Source organism: Ochlerotatus camptorhynchus, unplaced genomic scaffold (genome assembly GCF_037179485.1).
Source record: "Ochlerotatus camptorhynchus isolate MF236.1 unplaced genomic scaffold, CSIRO-AGI_Acam_v1.1 ptg000265l, whole genome shotgun sequence".
NCBI classification, from domain to species: domain Eukaryota; kingdom Metazoa; phylum Arthropoda; class Insecta; order Diptera; family Culicidae; genus Ochlerotatus; species Ochlerotatus camptorhynchus.
Window position 1 is genome coordinate 1,928,878 of NW_027040755.1, and position 21,992 is coordinate 1,950,869.

Genomic DNA, 21,992 nt, shown 5'->3' on the forward strand with positions numbered 1-21,992 from the left:
AAGTACCATTTCAAGGAAATTCGGAAAGGGAATCCTAATGGCAAACTTAATGATGTTATGACTACAATCCTGAAACTACACCTAACGATCACCTACGGCTGAAAATCTCTTACATGTAAATCAATCGAATAATCAAAGATAAATTTTGAAGAGAGCTGCAAATATGCACTTTTAGTAAAATTCATGTACGTTTAGGTACTCTGAGACTGACATATACGAGCGTATTTTTTTTTTTAATTAGGTCATAAAAACGCGAAAGTTATGTCAAAAGCGGATTCCGTCCACGTACAAAATTGATTATTTCTAAGTGTGTGGGGAATCTAAATCTTAATATAATTAAACAATTATTTGCAGATGTTAAAGCTAGTTTGAAGATAGTTTCAAGTGAATTTCCAAAGGAATTTAGGAGAATTTTAAAGCAACATCAAAAAGTTTGGGAGAAACTACTTTGACTGGAAATGTTGAGCATATTTCCAAAGGAACACTAGTAGTGTTCCAGGAAATTCTGCAGAAATTTCCAAGGGAATTCTAAGGAGAGTTTCAAGAGAATTCTAAGAAATCCTCTACAAGAACATTTTGAGAAGCCTTTCAAGGGAATTCTGAGGTGAAATCCAAGAAAATTTTGGGATAACACTTTTCTAAATTCTACATGGCATACCACGATTTCGAGGAATATTCCGTGCGAACTGTAAAGAATATAATGGAGAGAAATTAAAGCAATTTATCGCGAGAGCTTTTAAGAATACAAAGAAAAATGTGGAGTTAATTTCAAGAATTTTCTGGAGGTGTTCTGTGTTCTGCACAAAATTCCGACAACGATTTTTTTGACGTAGGACTACGTCTGTGATTTCTATATGGAGGTACACTTTGTGAAATGGAACATGTAACAAAATTATGAAAGATTTTGAACATTAATAACTCAGCTGCCCCTGGACCAGTTTGAATAATTTTCTCACCAATTGATCAGAAATATTTCTAGGCATCAATATCAATATTTAAGACTGATGATTTTTAACAAGAAACTATTGAAAAGTGGTAATGTCAAGTATTGTCCGATGTACGAAAAAAAAGTGATAATTTTACCACTGTTTTCATGAAATAATCGTTCTTCCCAAACCCAGCCGTCATAATCGAGTACCGCTTGATTGCACATCATTCTGCTTTATCCTGAAAAGATATAAAAGAGCGCTGCTGTCTAGCCTCAACTCATTTTCGCTTCGGACGGCGTGGGGAGCAGGCAGCAGTAGCAGCAATAGCAGCAGTAGGAAGGTGGTTTCAGGTTAGGTAGTCCACTTTCTACATATAAAATTTTGCAATGTGATCAACAAATGATATTAATGTGTCGGTCACATACTTAATATATGTACACATAAAAGCCATGTGCAACCACACATACACATTCATTTGACTCATAAATGTCATGTGTGCTTCTGGGTGGAATTTCACATGGAAGTTGCTCAATAAAAATGTGTGGAATTTTATTAACCAAACTTGGAAGCAGGGGTGCAAGTGATTTTGATCGATTCACTTCACTCTTTCACTCTTTGAAAAAAAAAACACTACAAATTTGGTACGCCTATAATTCAAAAAACGGAAAGAGTTAGGATAATATACATAATGATAATGATCAATTAAAATAACTAAATGCTCTTCACATTAGTTATCAGTCCTACGTCAAGCTTCCGTTCGTGCCCCTAGGCATATACCCTTCTACTTTTTCTATGGATTACCGGACAAATCCATAAGATTACCTTATTAAAAATTACCATAAGATAGAGCTTAACGACGTGTTTGGGGTATCATCAAAACCATTTGTAGGATAGTTCTACCATCCACCCTAATAAAAAATACCATACCCAAACGATAACCCAAATTATTGAACTATTCCACAAACGGTTTGGATGATACCATGAACATGCCTTTAAGCAAAATAACCATACAAAGTTTATTAAGGCGGGTAACCGAGAGGGGGGGGGGTATAAGGGGAATCCTGAAAGTAAAAGTAATTCTGACGACATTTTGAAATGATCCTAAGGAAATCCTTGAGAAATGCGCAAACATATTCTGAGATAAGTTTCAAAGAAATAAATAAATAAAAAAGCAATGTAACATCCAGGTTTAGCAAAAATTGACATAATTCGATATATGTTAATGTTCCAATCAAATTCCCGGTTTTTCCGATTAATTACCAGTTCTGTGGCCACCGTGAATAAGGGTATTCCAGGAGAAACGATCAACAGCCAAATTTAGTAAAAAGATACCGATTTTCCTACATCATCTGAAAGAGATTCGTTTTCTGGGCATAGAGTATCATTGTGCTTGCCACACACTATACAAATTCATGCATTGGTATTGGCATCGAAAGCTCTCAATTAATAACTGTGGAAGTGCATTTAGAACGCTAAGTTGAGAGCACGCAATAAGCTTGAAATGCGAACAAGAAGAAGAGAAGAAGCATATTGATATTTTTACCGATCCCATAGACATTCATCGCCATTTTTAAATCAATATTAAAAATTAAATTTTTGGCATTACATCTATTAGTTGAGGGACGCTGAGATGGTTATTTTTGCTAATATAATGCACTAATTTAAAATAGTTCCAGTGCACCAAAATTTAAGAAATTTTGGATTTCGGTTCTATTCTATTTACCTCAATACTCCTAAACAACAATGTTTGTTGGCTGAGTTTTTTTTTTTTTTTTTTTTTTTTTTTTTCCTTGGATTTGTTTTCCGTCGATCTTGTTTTCCGTGCTGAGCACCAATGCTACCGACGCCAGGAAGGCAGCTCCCACACCTGGACCCTACCTATCGACCCATCAACTCATGAACCGGGGACCAACGGCTTTACTTCCCTTCCGAAGGAAGGCGTGATCAGAGATGTTATGCCTCAGAACATCCCGGCGGCGCCGACTGGGATTGAACCTAGGCCTGCTGGGGTGAGAGGCAATCACGCTTACCACTACACCACCGGCGCCGCTTGGCTGAGTTTTAACTACTACAAATAATGATTGGCTTTAAAACAAAACAAAAACATTCAATTTAACAAGTTATTTTTGTCTTTTAAATCAACATTAAGGAGATTTTTAGCCTCTTCATCTCCGACATGAAGTTCATGCTAAACATGTATCAAAGGCTAAAAAGCAAACCCGTAAGCTGAACCCTCCTTGCCAGTTGAATTAATCAGCTTTAAAAATCTTGAAAATAAAAGGAAAGAACTTACCACATATCTGCATCTTTGCCGAACGATTGAGCGACCGCTTCTACTTGCAGCAGGGTGGCCACTCTTGTAACCTATCTCCTGACTGCTGAAGCTGGAGCAACGAGCACTCGCCGCGCCGTTGCTGCACCATGTTGATTTTTTCTACGCTTCTCTCTGGTGATTAAAAAACAAAAACCCACACCTACTGTGATCGAACGTTCACTTGCCGTTGCGGTTACTGGAGCTTTTTTCTTTCTCTTCTTCTCCTTTTTTCGATTCACTGATCTTGCTCTAGCTTTCACTCGTTACTTTCCGGGTAGGAAGCTATGAATAAACGGCTCGTCACCGGATACCACGACGGATGAGGATATTTTTGGAGCCAGCTAGAACGAACTTTTCACTAGACTTTTGATGGAAGTGCTGCACCGAAAAAAAAATCACGGTGAACCGGGTTCCCGGAAAGCGGTACATGAGCGCCGCTGAACTAAAAACTGAACACTTGTATTCTTCTATCAATGCTTCATTCTAATTTTTCACTATCTTAACTTTTTTTACTCCCAAAATAAAAATAAAAAGCTAACCAAAAATATAGCACTTGCGTAGTCGGAGCAAACTGAAACCGACGAGTTGACCATCAAACACCGAATATAAACGCGCAGCAGTGAGCGACCGTTTTTACATTCCCGACCCGTTACCTCAGTGACTAAGACCGTTACGATATTCAAAAGTAGGGCTAGACAAACTTGGGTAAACAAAGTTGGACGAATGGACAACATCGTCCTGAATCCGAATGATGTTGTTCATTTGCCATCTTGTCAGTTCCAACTTTGTTTATTCAAATCTGGGTAGCACTATTTTTGACTGTTAAGAAATAGCGTGGACTTATGGTAACCAAAATTTTCGTACATTTTCGGGCATTCTGTTTCACATTATTACATTACACAGTTGAATACGTAGATGCTTGTTCACATTCGATGTCAATTATAAATACATACATGACATCGGTTCACATTGCTGTTTTGAAGCATTAATATGATGCATTAACACACACAGTTGACAGGTTTTCGAACTTTGGGTTCCTAATGAAGGTGGGCGTCTATAGTACCTGTATAAAGAAAAAAGAGAAGGATTAGTAATTTCCATTTAATTCCACTACTTCGGCAGTGTCTTATACTAATACTCGACTAAATAATTTTCTTGAAGTTCTTTCAAAAGGCGATCTTGAGCAAAGTTGTAGCTGGGAAAGTTTCACATTAGTACAGATAGCGAACTTTGTCCAAATATGATTGAGTATTAAAAGTTAACTTTTCCCATATAAACTTCAAAGGGCCAATACAGTACGCGTTAGCGTCCAAATGAGCTCAAATTTTGGGAGAATGATCAGGACCTGATTTAAAATTAATTGAGTGGGGTGGTACAAAATGGATATTTTAAACCAACCTAATAAGGATATTCTATGCACAAATAAAAATCCCCTTAAACTTTTTGGGAAATGTCTGTCCAATATTCACAAACCAACTAATAAGCAGAAGTCATGCAAGAATTTGATGGAAGATCATGGGTCAAATAAACTGCATTACAGGGTGATTCAGAATAACTCAAGCAGAACTTTGCATTAGGTCCTAAGTAACATTGATCGATTCTCTTCGTCGACTTTCTCTTTCGTTAATAACTTATTCACAGAACCGTTTCTTGATGTGTTTGTCGTATTGGATGCTAGATAAAAGCTTCTTTTATCGATTTATGTCCTGAAAATACCTGGGAATGTCTTTACATGACCGTGGGGATGCAAAGAGAAAGTCGACGAATAGAATCTGTCAATGTTACTTAGGACCTAATGCAATGTTCAGCTTGAACTGTCATCGATTTCACAAATATGCAATTCTCAATGGGTGAAATGGGTATATGTTCAAGTATTTTTGTATTTTAGTAGGATTTCAAATTTCATTCGTTTGCGATTTCAAGCAGCCAAGGACGTGATAATTGAGCATGTCATAAATTTGTTCAAAATTGTGTTTTATTTTTTTAGAAACTGAAATCTCTTCGAAAGAATGAAATATTTCTTTTTCGCATCATTATAGAGGTAAAAAGGAACCTTGCTTGGAAATTCCGGTCAATATCAGAGCTTAGACGCATCGCCCGGACTCTAAAAGTGCTGGAACTGTAGCGTGCGTGCAAGCTGTGGGTAAATTTTCCAGACAAATGTGGCTGGTAATTAAGGTAAAGATAGAGAGATTTGAATTGAAGTATGCTAAGTTGAAGGTTATATATGTCGTATATCTATAATATACTGATATCAAAAATGACCAAAATAAAGCACATGAATTACATAATTAAATTTCGGTGCGTGTGCCCAAGGAAGTCTGAACCGAGAATCAGACCAAAATCCTCCAGATTGGTATTACCCAGCCTTATCTGGCTAGGCTTTCGAGGTCCTTACGCAACATTATGCAAACAAAATTAATCACAGCCATAATTTATTAATCCGGATTTTTTTATGAGTATGTTACATTTACAGTGGCCATGCAGACCTAGGACCTCGCACAATGCATCCGGATTTGATACGTAGCGAGAAATTCGTCAGTAGAACTACACATTTTGCTGTCATTTTCCACAACTTTTAACGTCCGGATATGTTGTGTAGGCGAGCTTTAAGGGTGAGGGCTGTTACAAAATGCACACTGTTTTCTATAATTCCAAAGAACCCTATCGACTTGCGTAAATATAGCCAGCAACTTCAATCGCACCTGTTTTCCACGCTAGAACCACCCCATCCACAAAAGTAGCCAAGACGTAGTAGAACTATTAATTAACAATTTATAACAATAAGGTAAACGCAAAAAAAACTATGAATATAAAGAATACCAACACTAATTTGATACTAACAATACCAAATGCAAGTAAACAGCCCTAGCAACAGAGCAAGCGGTTAAATTGTGCCATGAAAATCACGTGAGCTGGATTGTCAAACCATAACAAACATCCACCCACAGACAGATACACTGAAAGATAACAATACGGTAAAGTGAAACTAAGAAGAAACACGCAACACAAAACATGAATGGAGATAAAGGCGACAAACACGACGGAACGCAGTGGAGCAAAAACAAACGGGAAGATGTGAAAATATCGTTGTTGGTAGTATAAATTGAGCTGTCCGCTAAACTAAACAAAACGATGCATATTTATTTTTTATTGCGCTAAGTTGATACATGCTAATCGAAGTTAGGACAAGGTGAGACAGCAGGCAGATTGTGTTCTTATTTTCGTGTTTCTGTAAAAAAAATCTATGGAAAAGTTTTAGTTTCGAGTTTGATGTAATACAAAGGAGTAACAAACACAAACAAATACACACAGCAAACATGCGAGGGTGCATAATAAGCATTCGAAATTTTGACACAAGAAAACAAAGGAAAATCAAAACATATGACACAAATGACGCGAAAATATCAACTGTGATAAAACAAAACTAAAATAAAGAAAACACAAATAATTGAGTAATTATATGTAAACTAAAATAACGGACGAAGGGAGGCAAAACTAAGAGAAGCAGGAGAAAAAGAATAAAAAGAAGAAAGGTGAATAAAGCACGTACATGACACACATCCATACACACTACAAGACACACTAGTACATTACACACTCACACCCACACATGCAGAGTCACCTGCAGCAGAAAAATGATCAAAGAATCAGAGTTAAATACCAGCCATGGCTCTGATCTGACTTCACAAAGATTTTTATTGCACATTATTGAGGGATATTATTAAAGCAAAACAAAACCGACAAAGAAAAGGTAAATTATTATATATATAAAAGCGGATTGAATGGCAGAACAATGCATTATAATTACATTAATTTATTGCCTTAACAGTAGCTATTACGATACATTAACAAGGAGAAGACAAGAGACGGGAAGACAGAATACAAAAGCAGCAAAATTATATGTATTAAAGAAAACGCAATAATCCAAGCATAATCAACTTATTAATTATAGCATACAACAAAATAACGTATAAGCGAAGTATAGAGAGGAAGAAAAAAAAACATGAGAAGACTTATTTTACATTATTACTAGCGGATATCATTAGCGATATTAGATTCTTAGACGATAAACAACAAACAAGAAAACAAAACAATACAAACCTAACCTAAAGGAAACAACCATTCAATTCTATTATCCAAACAAGAGAGGTAAACAACCGAAAATAAAACTGTATAATCCCGCAGTAGCAAAACGACAAAGTCAAGCATCGCATTTCCTATAGTAAACTCGAATCATCAACTCTCACATCATCGACACTTTTCTCTTATTATCTCTACTCACCCAGATCCAAGCGTAGCGCGTTCTAGAGTGCCATTTAGCGACGAATATCGACGAATCGGAACCAAATATTACTCAAACTAAACAATAAATTCCGCTCAAGTTGCCATTTCACGATTGATTTTACTCTGCGCGGAATATCTCAACTATTTACTAGGAAATAATCACTCATTTCGTATTCACCAAAGATAGTGGGAAGGAAGCAAAAAAAAATCGTCACCATCAATCACAAGCCAATTTCATTTTTTTTAGAATTTTCATTTCTGCATACATTGTTACAAATCAACACTCACAAAAAAAAAACGGAACACATCTAAATTAGTTTGTAAGCGAGGAAAACAAAAGTTATCATCTAGGTTTTTGTCGACAGTGTTAGATGAACGAAATTTCGGAAACAAGAATGGACGAGAGGACAAAACCAAAACAATACTCACGCGCGTATGTAATCTCGAAGCCATATTATTCGCATTTTTTCGCTTTAAAACGCTATCTCTATTAACAAGAAGGATAAACAAACACAAAAAAAAACGACAAAAAGAACTTAGTAATCTCATAACGAGTCTCATAACAAGTTGATGAAGACAAGAAGAAGGCAAACATTAGATAAGTAGCGGAAAGGAATGAAAGAAAAAATTAAGACAAAAAAAAATCGTGGAAGAAAAAATAACAGTCACACACACACTCACAGAAAAGCTAGAGGGTTTTTGGCCATATTTTACTTTTAATTTTGTGTTTGAAAAATTTTAGAGACTAGTTTTAAAAAATGGAGGATGCGAAAAAAAAACCATTGAAAATGAAACCAACAAGAGAAAAAAAAAACAACTAGAAATAAAAATGAGCAGGTTAGCAGTTTTCCATTGATAAATTAAGAAAAAAATATGGTGCGAAGTGTTTGTTGTTAGAAGAATTTGAAAGAATTTCCTTGCTACTAACGTTTATCAAAACAATCATAAGAGATCAACTGTGATACAATGATTCTGATGGATGAATTTTGCTATCAAGTCAGAGCTTTCCAATATCTTGCAAGCCAAATCAATAAATCTATGGCGGCCTTTGCTGTGTTCACGAAATTGGGTATATGGATTGGGGTAAGTGCTAATTTCTCTGAAGTTCTGCAAAATATCCCTCAAGTTCCACAGAAAACAATTATAATGGAATTAAAAGAAAATCACTCAACCAACTTCTGTCAAAGTTTATGTTTGTTTTGATTCGCTTTATACATTTGACAGAGTTTAATGAGGATTTTTTTTTGTTGTAAAAGTTATCGTTTATTTCTGTATTATTAAAAGATTATTTACAAATGGTTACAATTCGCATCTCAAACAAAATGCAAGTGCACTAACATCGATTCTATCGTTAGCTTCATTAACATAGGTAATGTATAATATAAAGATTTTCAAGATTTCATTTCGTTTTGTTGGTCCTATGTTTAGTAGTGCTGGTCGCAGCAAATCTTCGAAAGACATTCTTTGCCATCCGCCGAGTATCATCGTCATCTTCTGCTCTATAAAAGCCCATGCGTGTGCTACGCGAGGGCAGCATTCTCAATCGTTTGCTCAAGTTTGTCGAGGAAAATAACATTCTCCTTCCGGAACAGTTTGGGTTCAGAAAGGGGCACTCCACCAATCACCAGCTAGTATGGATGATGAATAACATCTGAAGCAACAAAGATGTATCCAAGTCCACAGCCATGGCCTTTTTTTTTTTTTTTATAATGCGTTTATTTTTCCAGGCTCATTTGCCGTAGCTTTGCGGAGCCGATATTCATCGTTTGGGTACAAAATTACTTAAAACTAACGTTAGTAAAGCGGGGGCCGATTACTCGCGGCTTTCTCGAGGTTAGGGGTAACAAATTGTAACAAACGGGTGGCAGGGTAGGGATTGAGAACACAAGGTTTTTTAGAGCAATGTGCTCTTGATCTAGAACTAAGCGACATACTGGAGAAAAAGACAAACATGGGGGTACACCGATGGAGACCTAGCAACTTGAGAGAACACAAGATGACACTAACTACTAAATCCTCAGATCGATCCGTTTTAAAAACACATAAATTAAATTAAAATAATCGAGATCTCGGCTCGCCAAGATGTCTCTAACGGGCCGCATAGGTTGTTTTCCTCGGGCCCTGAGGGATGCGGATAACTCGGATCTAGCAACACAATGTAGGGTGCATGACCAAAGCACGTGGTCGATATCGTGATAGCCACTACCACAAGCGCACAAATTGCTGCCTGCGAGCCCGATTCGGAAGAAATGCGAGTCTAACGAGTAGTGATTGGACATGAGCCTTGATATGACACGTATAAAGTCACGGCTCATGTCCAATCCTTTGAACCATGGCTTGTTCGATACCTGTGGGAGAATAGAATGTAACCATCTTCCCAGATCACTCTCATTCCATTTTTGTTGCCAGTTGGTGAGGACGTGCTGACGGGTAATTGAGAAAAATTCCGCAAAGGCGATTTGTCGATCAAAAATATCGCCTTCCATAGCGCCCACCTTAGCTAGCGAGTCCGCTTTCTCATTGCCCGGAATTGAGCAATGAGATGGGACCCAAACTAAGGTGATAGTATAGGAGCAGTTAGATAAAGTACTCAATTTAGCTCGGATTTTCGTCAGGAAATACGAGGAGTGCTTCATCGGCCTCATTGATCGAATAGCCTCCAACGAGCTAAGGCTATCAGTAAAAATAAAATAGTGATCAGATGGTAGTGAGGCAATTTGCTCTACTGCGTAAAATATGGCTGCTAGTTCCGCAACGTATACGGAACAGGGTTTTTGCAGTTGATATGAGGCGCTATGAAATTCGTTGAATACTCCAAATCCAGTGGAAGCGTTTATAGTTGACCCATCTGTGAAAAAACTCTTATTGTTACTAACATGGTGGTACTTGTTTGCAAAAATTAAGGGAACAACCATCGACCGATGGTGATCTGGTATTCCACGGATTTCTTGCAACATGGTCAGATCAAAATTTACAGAGGAACTATAAAAGTCTTGGAGGCAAACACGAGAGGAATTGAATGAAGAAGGGCCAATCTCCAGCGTCATGTAATCGTAATAGAGACTCATGAATCTTGTTTGAGGATTTCTGTCGAGCAGCTTCTCAAAGTTTTCTATTACCAATGGGTTCATTACTTCACAACGGATAAGAAACCGAAAGGACAGCTCCGCGAAACGATCTGTCAGTGGAAGAACACCCGCGAGTACTTCGAGGCTCATCGTATGCGTCGAGTGCATACAGCCAAGCGCGATTCGGAGGCAACGGTATTGAACTCGTTGCAGCTTCAAGATATGTGTTTTCGCCGCGGATTGAAAGCAGAAGCTACCGTACTCTAGAACCGACAAGATGGTTGTTCGATACAACCTGATCAGATCTTCCGGGTGTGCTCCCCACCAAGTTCCGGTAATTGTACGAAGAAAATTGATTCTTTGTTGGCATTTTTGTTTCACATACGCAATATGTTTTCCCCACGTGCTTTTGGAATCGAACCAGACACCTAAATACTTGAAAGATATACTTTGAGTGATTGTTCTACCCTTTAGTTGAAGCTGTAACTGTGCAGGATGATGCTTCCTAGAAAAAACAACCAACTCAGTTTTCTCCGGAGAGAATTCGATACCCAGCTTCATAGCCCAAGTAGACAAATTGTCTAAGGTATCTTGCAATGGTCCTTGCAGGTCCGGTGCACTTGGCCCTATAACGGACACAACGCCGTCATCTGCAAGCTGCCTTAGCGAGCAATTTTCATCAAGACAACCATCAATGTCTTTAACGTAAAAATTATAAAGAAGGGGGCTTAAACATGAGCCCTGGGGGAGACCCATGTAACTAATTCGTGAAGTTGTCGAGTTTCCATGAGAAAAGCTCATATATTTCTCAGACAACAAGTTGCTCAAATAGTTGTTCATAATTGGTGAAAGCCCACAATCGTGGAGTTTATCCGAAAGGACATCGATACAAACAGAATCAAAAGCCCCCTTAATATCCAAGAAAACTGAACCCATTTGCTGTTTTTGCGCATAGGCCAGTTGAATTTCAGTTGAAAGCAACGCAAGACAGTCGCTCGTTCCTTTGCCTCTCCGAAATCCAAATTGCGTATCTGAAAGTAAACCATTCGACTCGACCCATTTGTCTAGACGAAAAAGAATCATTTTCTCCAACAATTTCCGTATACAGGACAGCATCGCGATGGGACGGTACGAGTTATAATCCGACGCGGGTTTACCGGGTTTTCGAATGGCGATAACTCTTACTTGCCTCCAATCATCCGGAACAATGTTGTGCTCCAGAAATTGATTGAATAAGTTCAACAAGCGTCTCTTCGTGACGTCTGGGAGATTTTTGAGCAAGTTGAACTTGATTCTATCCATTCCTGGAGCTGAGTTGTTACATGAAAGGAGAGCAAGTGAGAATTCCACCATCGAAAACGGGGAATCTATTTCGTTATTACCCGACGGACGATCACGAACGTTGGTTTGAACCGGTACCGAATCCGGGCAAACTTTCCGCGCGAAGCTGAAAATCCATCTGTCCGAGTACTCCTTGTCTTCATTAATCGGTGATGACGCGTTTCGCATTCTCCTGCCGACATTCCAGAGTGTTCTCATGGAAGTCTCTCGCGACAAACCATCGACGAACCGACGCCAGTATCCGCGTTTTTTTGCTTTAATTAAGTCTTTAAAGGTTTTCTCGAGGTCGGTGTACCGCTCGAAATCCCCGACCTTACCGTGTTTGCGGAAGCGTTTAAACGCGGCGGACTTCTCGCTGTTCGCGTCGGTGCAATCCTTATCCCACCACGGGGTGGGAGGTCGCTTGCGGACGGAAACACCCGGAACACGTTTCGTCTGTGCTCGCAGCGCAGAATCGATGATGACACGCGCGAGAAAGGAGTACTCGTCCAGCGGAGGAAGTACGTCAACCGATTGACTGGCATCAAGAACCGCGGACGCGAATTTTCGCCAGTCAATGTTTTTCGTAAGATCGTACGCGATGTCGACCGAGCGAGTAGAAGATGAACCATTGGTAATAGAAATTTTGATTGGCAAATGGTCACTACCGTAGGGATCTTGAATTACTTTCCACGAGCAATCCAACGATAGTGAACTCGAACAAAGTGAGAGGTCTAATCTGCTTATTTTTGCTGGAGGTTTGGCTACTCGTGTTGCTTCCCCGGTGTTCAGAATTGTCATTTTGAAGAAGTCGCACATGTCGTATATCAAGGTTGAGCGGTTGTCGTCGTACAGTTCCCCCCAGCCTGTACCGTGAGAGTTAAAATCTCCCAAGATCAACCGTGGCTCCGGCATAGCCGTGCAGATATCCGCGAAACTTTGACGAGAGATCGCGGTTTTCGGTGGAAGATATACTGAGGCAATACTGAGGCATTTACCTCGAATATTAACCTGACATGCAACTACTTCAATGCCTGTCACTGAAGGCAGATCGATTCTATAGAAGGAATGGAGCTTGTTGATCCCCAGAAGCACCCCTCCATACGAATCTGCGCGGTCAAGGCGAATAATGTTGAAATCGTGGAAAGCAAGATCGTTGTCTGAAGAGAGCCATGTTTCACAAAGGGCAAATGCATCAGAAAGTGAGTTGTTAACTAAAAATTTAAATGTGTCAAGTTTTGGCATAAGACTTCTACAGTTCCACTGAAGAACAGAGATCATATCCCCGACCTCATTCGGAGAATTATCCATCAAAGGATATGATCGATGCAAGGAAGGACCACCTAGAAGCTAGTTGCTTCAAAAGAGTTTTCACCATTGGCAGCACTAAATTAATAATGCTCCTCGTTGAGTCAGAGACATTGAATATACTGAAGAAGCTATCCACAATACCAGAAAACGTGAACATGGGAGCATGTTCTTGCTGATTATTCAGCTGATTTTCTGGCCGAAAAACTGGAACATCTGGGGTTTTAGATGATCCTGGAAGTGACGGAAAGTTCTTGTCATAATTACAAGGTTTATAACCCGGTGGAATGGGTATCGGTGAATTTCCGTTACTTCTTGATTTTTCCAAGGTGGAAGGGTGGTCCGTACGAGTGGCCTTACGAGGCTTTTCGGTGGTGTGTTTTTTTGCTCGTTTTCTCGTATTGCCTTTAAAGACAAACGGACTATCCTCACCGACCTCTGAGTCAGAGTCTAGATCATCAACTGGCAAAATGGAGAACGTGTTACTGCTTTTTGGTGTGGTCTGAGAAGATGAAGCGGTATTCTTCAAGAGTTCTGCTAGAGTTCTCTTGGAGCGAGCTTGCAGAGACCGCTTAAGTTTTTCTCCCTGCTGTTTATACCTCGGGCAGTCAGTCAGGGTATGTAGGCTTTCCTTGCAGTACACGCATTTTGGAGGAGCACCGCAAGGGCCCTCTTGATGTTGCTCGCCACACTGATCGCAGCGTGGTTTGTTCGAGCAGTAGTCCGATGTATGACCAAGTTGTTTGCATTTCGAGCAGTTCATTACCCGAGGTACAAACAGACGTACAGGCAGCCGAACCTTGCCAATAGCGACGTAGTGAGGTAACGCTGAACCCGAAAAGGTCACACGAAACGAGTTTGACAAGGAATACGTTTTTTTGGAGCCTACTACGGATACTGACTGCATTTGAAGGCAGTCCAATATCTTCACCTTCGGCAGGGCACGGTTTTTAAAGATTCCGAAGGAATCGGGACCCAAGAAATCATCACTAGTCAAACTCGCTTCGGTGACCACTCCTTCAATTTCTACCTCACTACTGGGTATGTAGACTCGGTATTCCAATGAAAAAAGCTCGCACGCAACAATTTGGTTAGCCTGCTTCCGGTCATCAACGGTAACGCGCAGTTTTATTGGTGTTACCTTGAAAATATCGGTAACGGCCGAAAAATGTGTTGTTAGATCCTTAGAGATCCTCGGAATGTTCAAAGGTTTTTGTTTGGGCCGGAAAAAAACAACCCATGGGCCTTTCGAGGCTTCTGGGTAAGCCTTTAGGCGGGGGAGCGCAGAGGTTTTCGGGGGCAATGGTGTGGGGGGTGCAGGTGGACGAGGAGGAGATGGTGGGGGAGAGGGTTGTGGGCGAAATCTTTTCTTGGGATATGCTCCAGTATTTTTGCTGGAGAGCGAGTCAACTGGAACGTCAAGGGTTTCCATTTCCACAACTTCCTCGAGACTTTCGTGTGAGGTGGAATTAAGAGTTTCGTCGTCTGAGATGGCAAGCGACCATCCCCCGCCTTTATCATTTTCATCCATTGCGGTTAAATATCGCCGCAATGGTGTTTTTGGTAAATATTTTACAAATAATTACAGTAATTTCAAATAATATCAAAAATAGAAAAACAAAAATGCAAAAATAAACAAAAAAAAAATTATATAGTTTTACTCTACTAAAGAGTAATATGAAAGAAACAAAAAAAAAAAAAAAAAAAAAAAAAAACCAAGAAAAAAAAAAATAGAAAAAAAAAAATATATATATATACTGAAAAAAAAAAAATTTGGATCACCCTAACTATACTCTACTTAAAAATAGTACGAGAAAAAAAAATCAAGAAAAAAAAATTATAGATATATACTATTTACAAGATTTTGGATCACCCTAATTATGACCCAGCCTAATCTAATACTGGACCATGCGGGAAGATGCGATACTGGTGAAAACAAAGCGACACGGTATACCTATTGCACTGAGGCGGCAGATGACTGGTGCGATGCTATTGTATTCCCAACGGCTGTTGGGTCGATAGCCTTGCAGCTGGTATGCCTCTTTCGCCTCGGTAGGCAATTTAACGTGCTTTCGTTGTTGCTATCAATGGGCCGATAGTGGTGATGATTTTACAGATGTTGATGTTAAAGCTGGACCGTAATCAAAGCGCTCGGCGTATGATTAACGGCTTCCTCACTCGCGCACTAGTTGTCTTAACACTATGCCAACTAACTTTGGCGAGAAAAAACCCTCGCGTGGGGAAAAACTCAAAAACTCAAAAACTAGTGTCGTACAACGAGACCGATGCGACTTGACCGGCTCAGCGTGCGAGACGGAATCGCCATGGCCTTGTTAGACGTTGAAAAGGCGTTTGACAATGTTTGGCATGACGGACTTGTGTACAAGCTTTGTAACTTCAACTTTTCTTCACATCTGGTTAAAATCACCCGTTACTACCTGCAGCAAAGGTCGTTTAAGGTATCGTTGAATGGTTGTCTTTCCGACACGTTTTCCATCCCAGCAGGAGTCCCGCAAGGCAGTCTGTTGGGCCCTTGCTTTACAGCATTTACACTTCCGACATTCCTCCCCTCGGAGACGGTTGCGTTTTTTTCCTGTTTGCAGATGATACCGCAATAGCCATCAAAGGAAGGATGCCTCGCGAAATAACGAACAAACTTCAACGATGCCTTAACGCCTTTGCTGATTATGCCACCACGTGGAAAATCAAAATCAATGCTTCCAAAACACAAACAATCATGTTCCTCCATCGACAATCACCCAAACTAAAACCGGCTCCCTCTTGTACTGTAATCATGGATGGCACAAGGGTTGAGTGGTCTTCCGAAGCTACCTATCTTTCGTTCGCATGTAGAGAAAACTGTAATCAAGTGTTCTGCCTTGGTTGGATGTCTGTATCCGCTGAATTGCCGCAGATCCCGCCTCTCAAGGGTAAACAAACTGGCTGTCTACAAACAAATCATAGCACCTGCGATCCTCTACGCAGCTACGGTGTGGGAATCATGTGCACAGACTCACAGGAACAAAATTCAGGTCGCTCAGAATAGAGTGCTAAGGATGGTTCTTGATCGTCCTTTCGACACTAGAATAACAAATTTACATGAAGAGGCAGGCATTGCCAAAATAGATTCCAAAATTAACGAAATTAAGACTCAATTTGCACAAAAATGTAATATATCAGAACATGCTTTGATAAGCAATTTGTATATTGTAGGTTAGGTGTATATAGTAGTTGTAGGTTAGTTGTAGTTGTAAATAGTAGTTATAAGTAGTTTCCTTTTTCAATTGTAAAACAAACCAATCCCACCAATCCCACAAACAGGCCTGATAGGAGTAGGAACTGTAATTTATAATTAAAATGTCAAATGTACTAAAGTTGAAAAGACGCATCTGTGTCACTTGAAAATTCATACATGTAAACCACACAAACACAAGAAATAAAGATCATTTAAAGTCAAAAAGTCGCGAGGGCAGTTACCAAACTTGTGTTGCAGCGTTTTAATCGCAGCATTGCAATGCAAACAATTCTCTCCGTTGGATGGTTCTCATTTTTTTTTGATCTTTATTTAAGAGATTTTTAGCCAAACCATTTCCAGTTTATGCCAGGATTTTTCCTTTCAACCCGTGGTGTTTCCGTCCGTTCCAAAAAAAGAAGATGTATTTGGTCACTGGAGAGGTGTTCTCGTACAAGTGGAGGAAGAAGGGGAATTTGTTGCGAAATCAGCTTGAAGCAGCGATTTGCACTTCAAAGCTGGTAGCTGCAATTTCAATCCGCCAGAAACTCTGTCGCGCGCCATTTTTTCCATTGGAACATTGGGTGGAGGTAGATGACGAAAAGTAGCATTGATAACGGGTCTCCCTGTCGCACCGACCGTTGGATGGGGTTCGTGGATTTTCCTATGTTTAGAGTGAAAGGTGCTTCAATTAGCTTCGGACCGAAGGTCTGCAACTTCCTCAGCCAAAATATTAAGCATGTTTCTTTGTGACACTATGCTTAAACTGTGAAATTAATTCCGGCCAGTTTTTCAAAATCTCAAGTCAAAGAGATTTTATATACGTACCTTAAAGACTTCACAAAAATTTGAACGTCCACCCAGAATCAAGAGAATTCCCACATCCAAATAGATGTTTAAATGTTTTTGTAGAACGGGACAGAATTTTGAAATGTTGGTTTTGAATCTTCAAATTAGTTCTGAGATTTCAATTTGCCTGAGATTTCATAAAAATATTTCAAATATCTATCTCAGTTTACCGTTCTAGGTGACTGCAGGATCTCAAAGTCAACCACCTAGGTTTTGTAATAAATACGTTTGCAGAGTGTCAATTCAAATAACATTTTTCAAATCAGTGTTTCGCACTGCTTCTGACAGAACTCAGTCAACTTCGATCGTACGGGCTAGTGGAAAATCGACTGTAGAATGCATGGAGAAATAAACTTTATATCGATAATGGTGAACTTCGTCCGATACATTATTTCTACATAATATCAATACTAGGGGAAATGGATGTAATGTCGGCCTAAATGCCCCTAATTTGGGCCCATACATAAATTTAGCAATCGACTAAATTTCAAATCGACTAAATTTTCAATAGTGCCGTTTCAATGACGCGTTCATCTAGATAAAATTGATAAATAGCAGATTTTTAGCGATGGGCCCAATCATAGATCCATAGGCCAACATTAGAGCCCTTACTACAACAAACAATATTAAAAATTGGTTTCTTCGAAAGGAGTAGTATTACAAGAGAAATCGCTGTGTCTGTGATTCAATATATGACCCCTGCGCTAGACAAAAAGCTGTAAAAATCACCTTTCAGAGATAAACATATAATTTATTCGGCAGAATTGCTCTGCAATACGTCTATTTGCAGAAAAAAAAATGATATGGCATTTTTATTAACATGTTCATGACCTAGATCTCAAAATTCTCATGAAATTATGAATTCGCAAATAATCAGAGAGTTTCCTGTCATTGTTTACTTTTGGTTGTTCCGTACTGAGTTGGTAACGGTCAGTTTGGTCAGTGACGTTTGACGAAAACCAAAAATAATTAGTCACGGTACAAAAATCAACTTTTCTATACATCCTTCATCAGCGACGAAGATAGTCCGACAGTCTCAAAAGATATTTCATTCGTTTCCATACTGAATGTTTTTCACTATATTTAACATATGTATTGTTAACGAAATACACACAAAAAACATGCCAATATTCATCCACCAATCAAAAGAGCATCAACTGTGTTTTTCATTTAAATCTAGTGGGAATATAATAAGGCTAAGTGAAAAATTGCAAGGCAGGCGACAGACCTGGGATTGAGCTCTCGACCTTCTACTCAGTAAGCAGAAACGGTAACCACTGAGCTACCAAGCCTCGTCAAAAATTTGCACATTTTACTAACACCAATAAGCCGTTGGCCCAGACCTTATATAAAGGACATTGAGGTACCCTAATAAAAAAAAATACAATAAACGAACGATAACCCAAATGATAGAAATATTCCCCAAACGGTTTGGAAGATACCCCAAACACATCGTGCAAAATAACCATACAAATTGTATTAGGGTAGTGACGTCGTCATTCAGCATTTTTTACAATGTGTTTGCTTCTAACACCAGCAAGCTACCTGTTGACTCAGACTTTAATGGAAACCCTGCGGTTGGTTATCTCCATATAATAATAATTTGGTTATATCTACATAAGAATATTCATAATAATTTGAATGGATGTCACCAATTCTTGTTGATAATTCCACCTTTTTATTCGATTCACAGGGTGGCCAGTGAATTTTCATTTTGAAATTCCCGGTTTTCCCAGTTCAAATCTTTAAAAAAAATCCCGGTTGTTAATATTCAAATAACAAATTACGTAACAATCTATTGAATCTAGCGAACAAACCCTGGAATTTTTAGTAAAATTTAAAAGAATTCAAAATGTTGATTTTAAACAAATATTGAGAAGGATTCCCACACAGTTTTCGAAGGAAAAGTTCTGAGCAGATTTCCAGAATTATTCTGACATGAAAACCCTAGAAGTTGTTAGACGAATTTGGAAGGATTTCTGTGGAGAAGAATGCAAGTTCTAAATTAAATTATTATGTGATTTTAAAATATTTAAAAAGAAGTTGTGAAAAACAGAACTTTGCGGAAAATTCTTACGTGATTCTGAGGAGACTTATATGGGTATCGCGAGGAAAATGACAGATGAATTTTAACAAGAATTCCAAGAGAATTATGATAAGAATTCAACAAGAAACAGAGTTCTTGAAATGTTCTGGCAAAAATTTCAAACCAGTTGCGAAAGATTCATCACAGAACTGCAACAAAATTGATTGCAAAAAATTTGCTGATAATTAGAAAGAAATTCGTTAAAATACTCCAACGGGTTTCTATATAAAATTTCGAAAGATTTCTGCTGTTTTGAATATAGTTAAAAGATTTTTTTTAAATCTTTATTTAAGATATTTTTAGCCATAGGCTAGTTCATCTCTAGAGTTAAAAGAAATTTTTGAAAAGATTTTCAAAGGTAGGCTCAAGGGAATTCTAAGAAGGATTCCAATTAATCTCTTAGAAGGGGTTGCAAGAAATTTCCAAAAAGAATTCAACGGTAATTAATACGCGGGGGGGAACAATTTCAAGATAATTCAGAGCAGAATTCCAAGTTAATTCTGGAATTAATATTATGAGAATTTTGAACAAAGAAAAATCAAACCCCGGAAAAGAATAATTCAGTTTCGGTTTTTTGTTTCCAAAGTCCAGCATCTTCAATATTTTCTTTTGAGGACCGTGCACTTTACAACTGAAATTGAGATGCCAAAAATCAATTTGCAATATTGCTGAGTGATTAAATTCTAAAAATAATAAGACAGGAATCTGAAGAAAATTATGCAGCAAATAGAGCAAGACATTCATTTGGTAAAGAATCAATCTGTAATGGTTTATTCTGAAATTCTGGTGTAAAAATTTGTTCCTATGGTATGGTTAATCTAATTTTCCCGGTTCTCTCACCGAATTCCTGGGTTTTCCCGGCTACTTTTCAAATTGCCGGATATTTCCCGGTTTGCTGGCCACTCTGGATTCAGTCATTATTCTTCGACCCGCGCACTCTCACAAGTTTGAATGCTATTATTGATTAAAACGACCGTGCACATATTAACACACTTAAGCCTACAGCACCGGCTATCACTCACGTTGCGAATGAGGTAACCTGATACCTTCTCATAAACCTTGGCACGAGTGACGATTATTATATTAATATATATCACTAAACTACTACGGCAGCTTTTCTTCGCATTTCTGCTCCTGTTGTGCAATGAGTGACAGTGGTAGACAGTGGTAGACAGGCACATCATCGACAACCCGTCGCTTGACACCGTGGAGGACATCGACCGAGCGTTGGAGGGACTCCACCAAGCCATAACCGTGGCTGACGAGGCGTGCGTCCGACGAGTTCCTGTGAGGGGTAAGTTTATTGCCATTGATTCCCACACCCAATTACTGATTCGCTTGAGAAATGTGCGTAGACGCCAGTTCCAGAGAACCGGAGATCTAGCGAGGAGACGTGAAATGGCCGATCTGAACAAGGAGATTGCTTCCAGAATGGTCTCACTCCAGAACGAAAGTTTCGGGCGGCTTGTCCAGAATCTGGACGACCGCTCCAGACCATTCTGGAAGGTAGCTAAGGTCCTAAAGACGCACCCCAAACCCATTCCTCCACTCAAAGATGAAAATGATGACGATCGGCTCATAATCACCCCTCAGGAGAAAGCAAATGCGATTGGTGAGCATATTGCCAAATCGCACTTGCTTGGCTTCGACATCCAAAGTCCGCTCGAAGTTCAGGTTGAGCAATGCGTACTCAACCTTGATTCCTCCCCTTGTGCCATCCCCCCGGAGGATAGAATCACAGTGGAACAGATTTGCTCAACGCTGAAATGCACCAAAAACATGAAGGCCCCCGGGTTTGACGGAATATTCAACCTAGTATTGAAAAATCTCAGCATGAAGGTTCACTCTCTGCTGGCTGCTGTCTTCAACAGATGCTTGGAACTGCACTACTTTCCAAGTATCTGGAAGACAGCGAAAATCATACCTATCCGCAAACCCGGGAAGGACCCAACGCTAGCTTCAAGCTACAGACCAATCAGCCTCCTTTCAGCGCTGAGCAAATTGTTCGAGAAACTCATTCTCAATCGTTTGCTCAAGTTTGTCGAGGAACACAACATTCTCCTACCGGAACACAACATTCTCCTACCGGAACACAACATTCTCCTACCGGAACAGTTCGGGTTCAGGAAGGGGCACTCCACAAATCATCAGCTAGTACGGGTGATGAATAACATCCGAAGTAACAAGGCTGTATCCAAGTCTACAGCCATGGCATTGTTAGACGTTGAGAAAGCGTTTGATAATGTCTGGCACAATGGGCTTGTATACAAGCTTTGTAACTTTAACTTTCCTTTGCATCTTGTTAAAATCACCCGTAACTACCTTCAGCAAAGGTCGTTCAGGGTATCGTTGAATGGTTGCAATTCAAGCACATTTTCCATCCCAGCAGGTGTTCCGCAAGGAAGTCTGTTGGGCCCTTTGCTATACAGCATCTACACTTCCGACATTCCTCCCTTGGGTAACGGTTGCGTGTTATTTCTGTTCGCAGATGATACTGCTATAACCGTCAAGGGAAGGATGCCTCGTGAAATAACAAACAAGCTTCAACGATGCCTTGACGCCTTTGCTGATTATGCCACCACGTGGAAAATCAAAATCA

At 39.4% G+C, this 21,992-nt stretch overlaps 1 long non-coding RNA gene across 1 annotated transcript in view; it reads right to left on the reverse strand.

Moving 5' to 3' along the window:
* Positions 1-3,641: 3,641 nt before the first annotated feature.
* Positions 3,642-21,992, reverse strand: part of LOC135705350 (uncharacterized) — a 113,166-nt gene continuing 94,815 nt past the window's right edge. The window contains exon 2 of the long non-coding RNA XR_010517835.1: positions 3,642-4,505. This is a non-coding gene — a long non-coding RNA (uncharacterized LOC135705350). The remainder of the gene's footprint in view (positions 4,506-21,992) is intronic.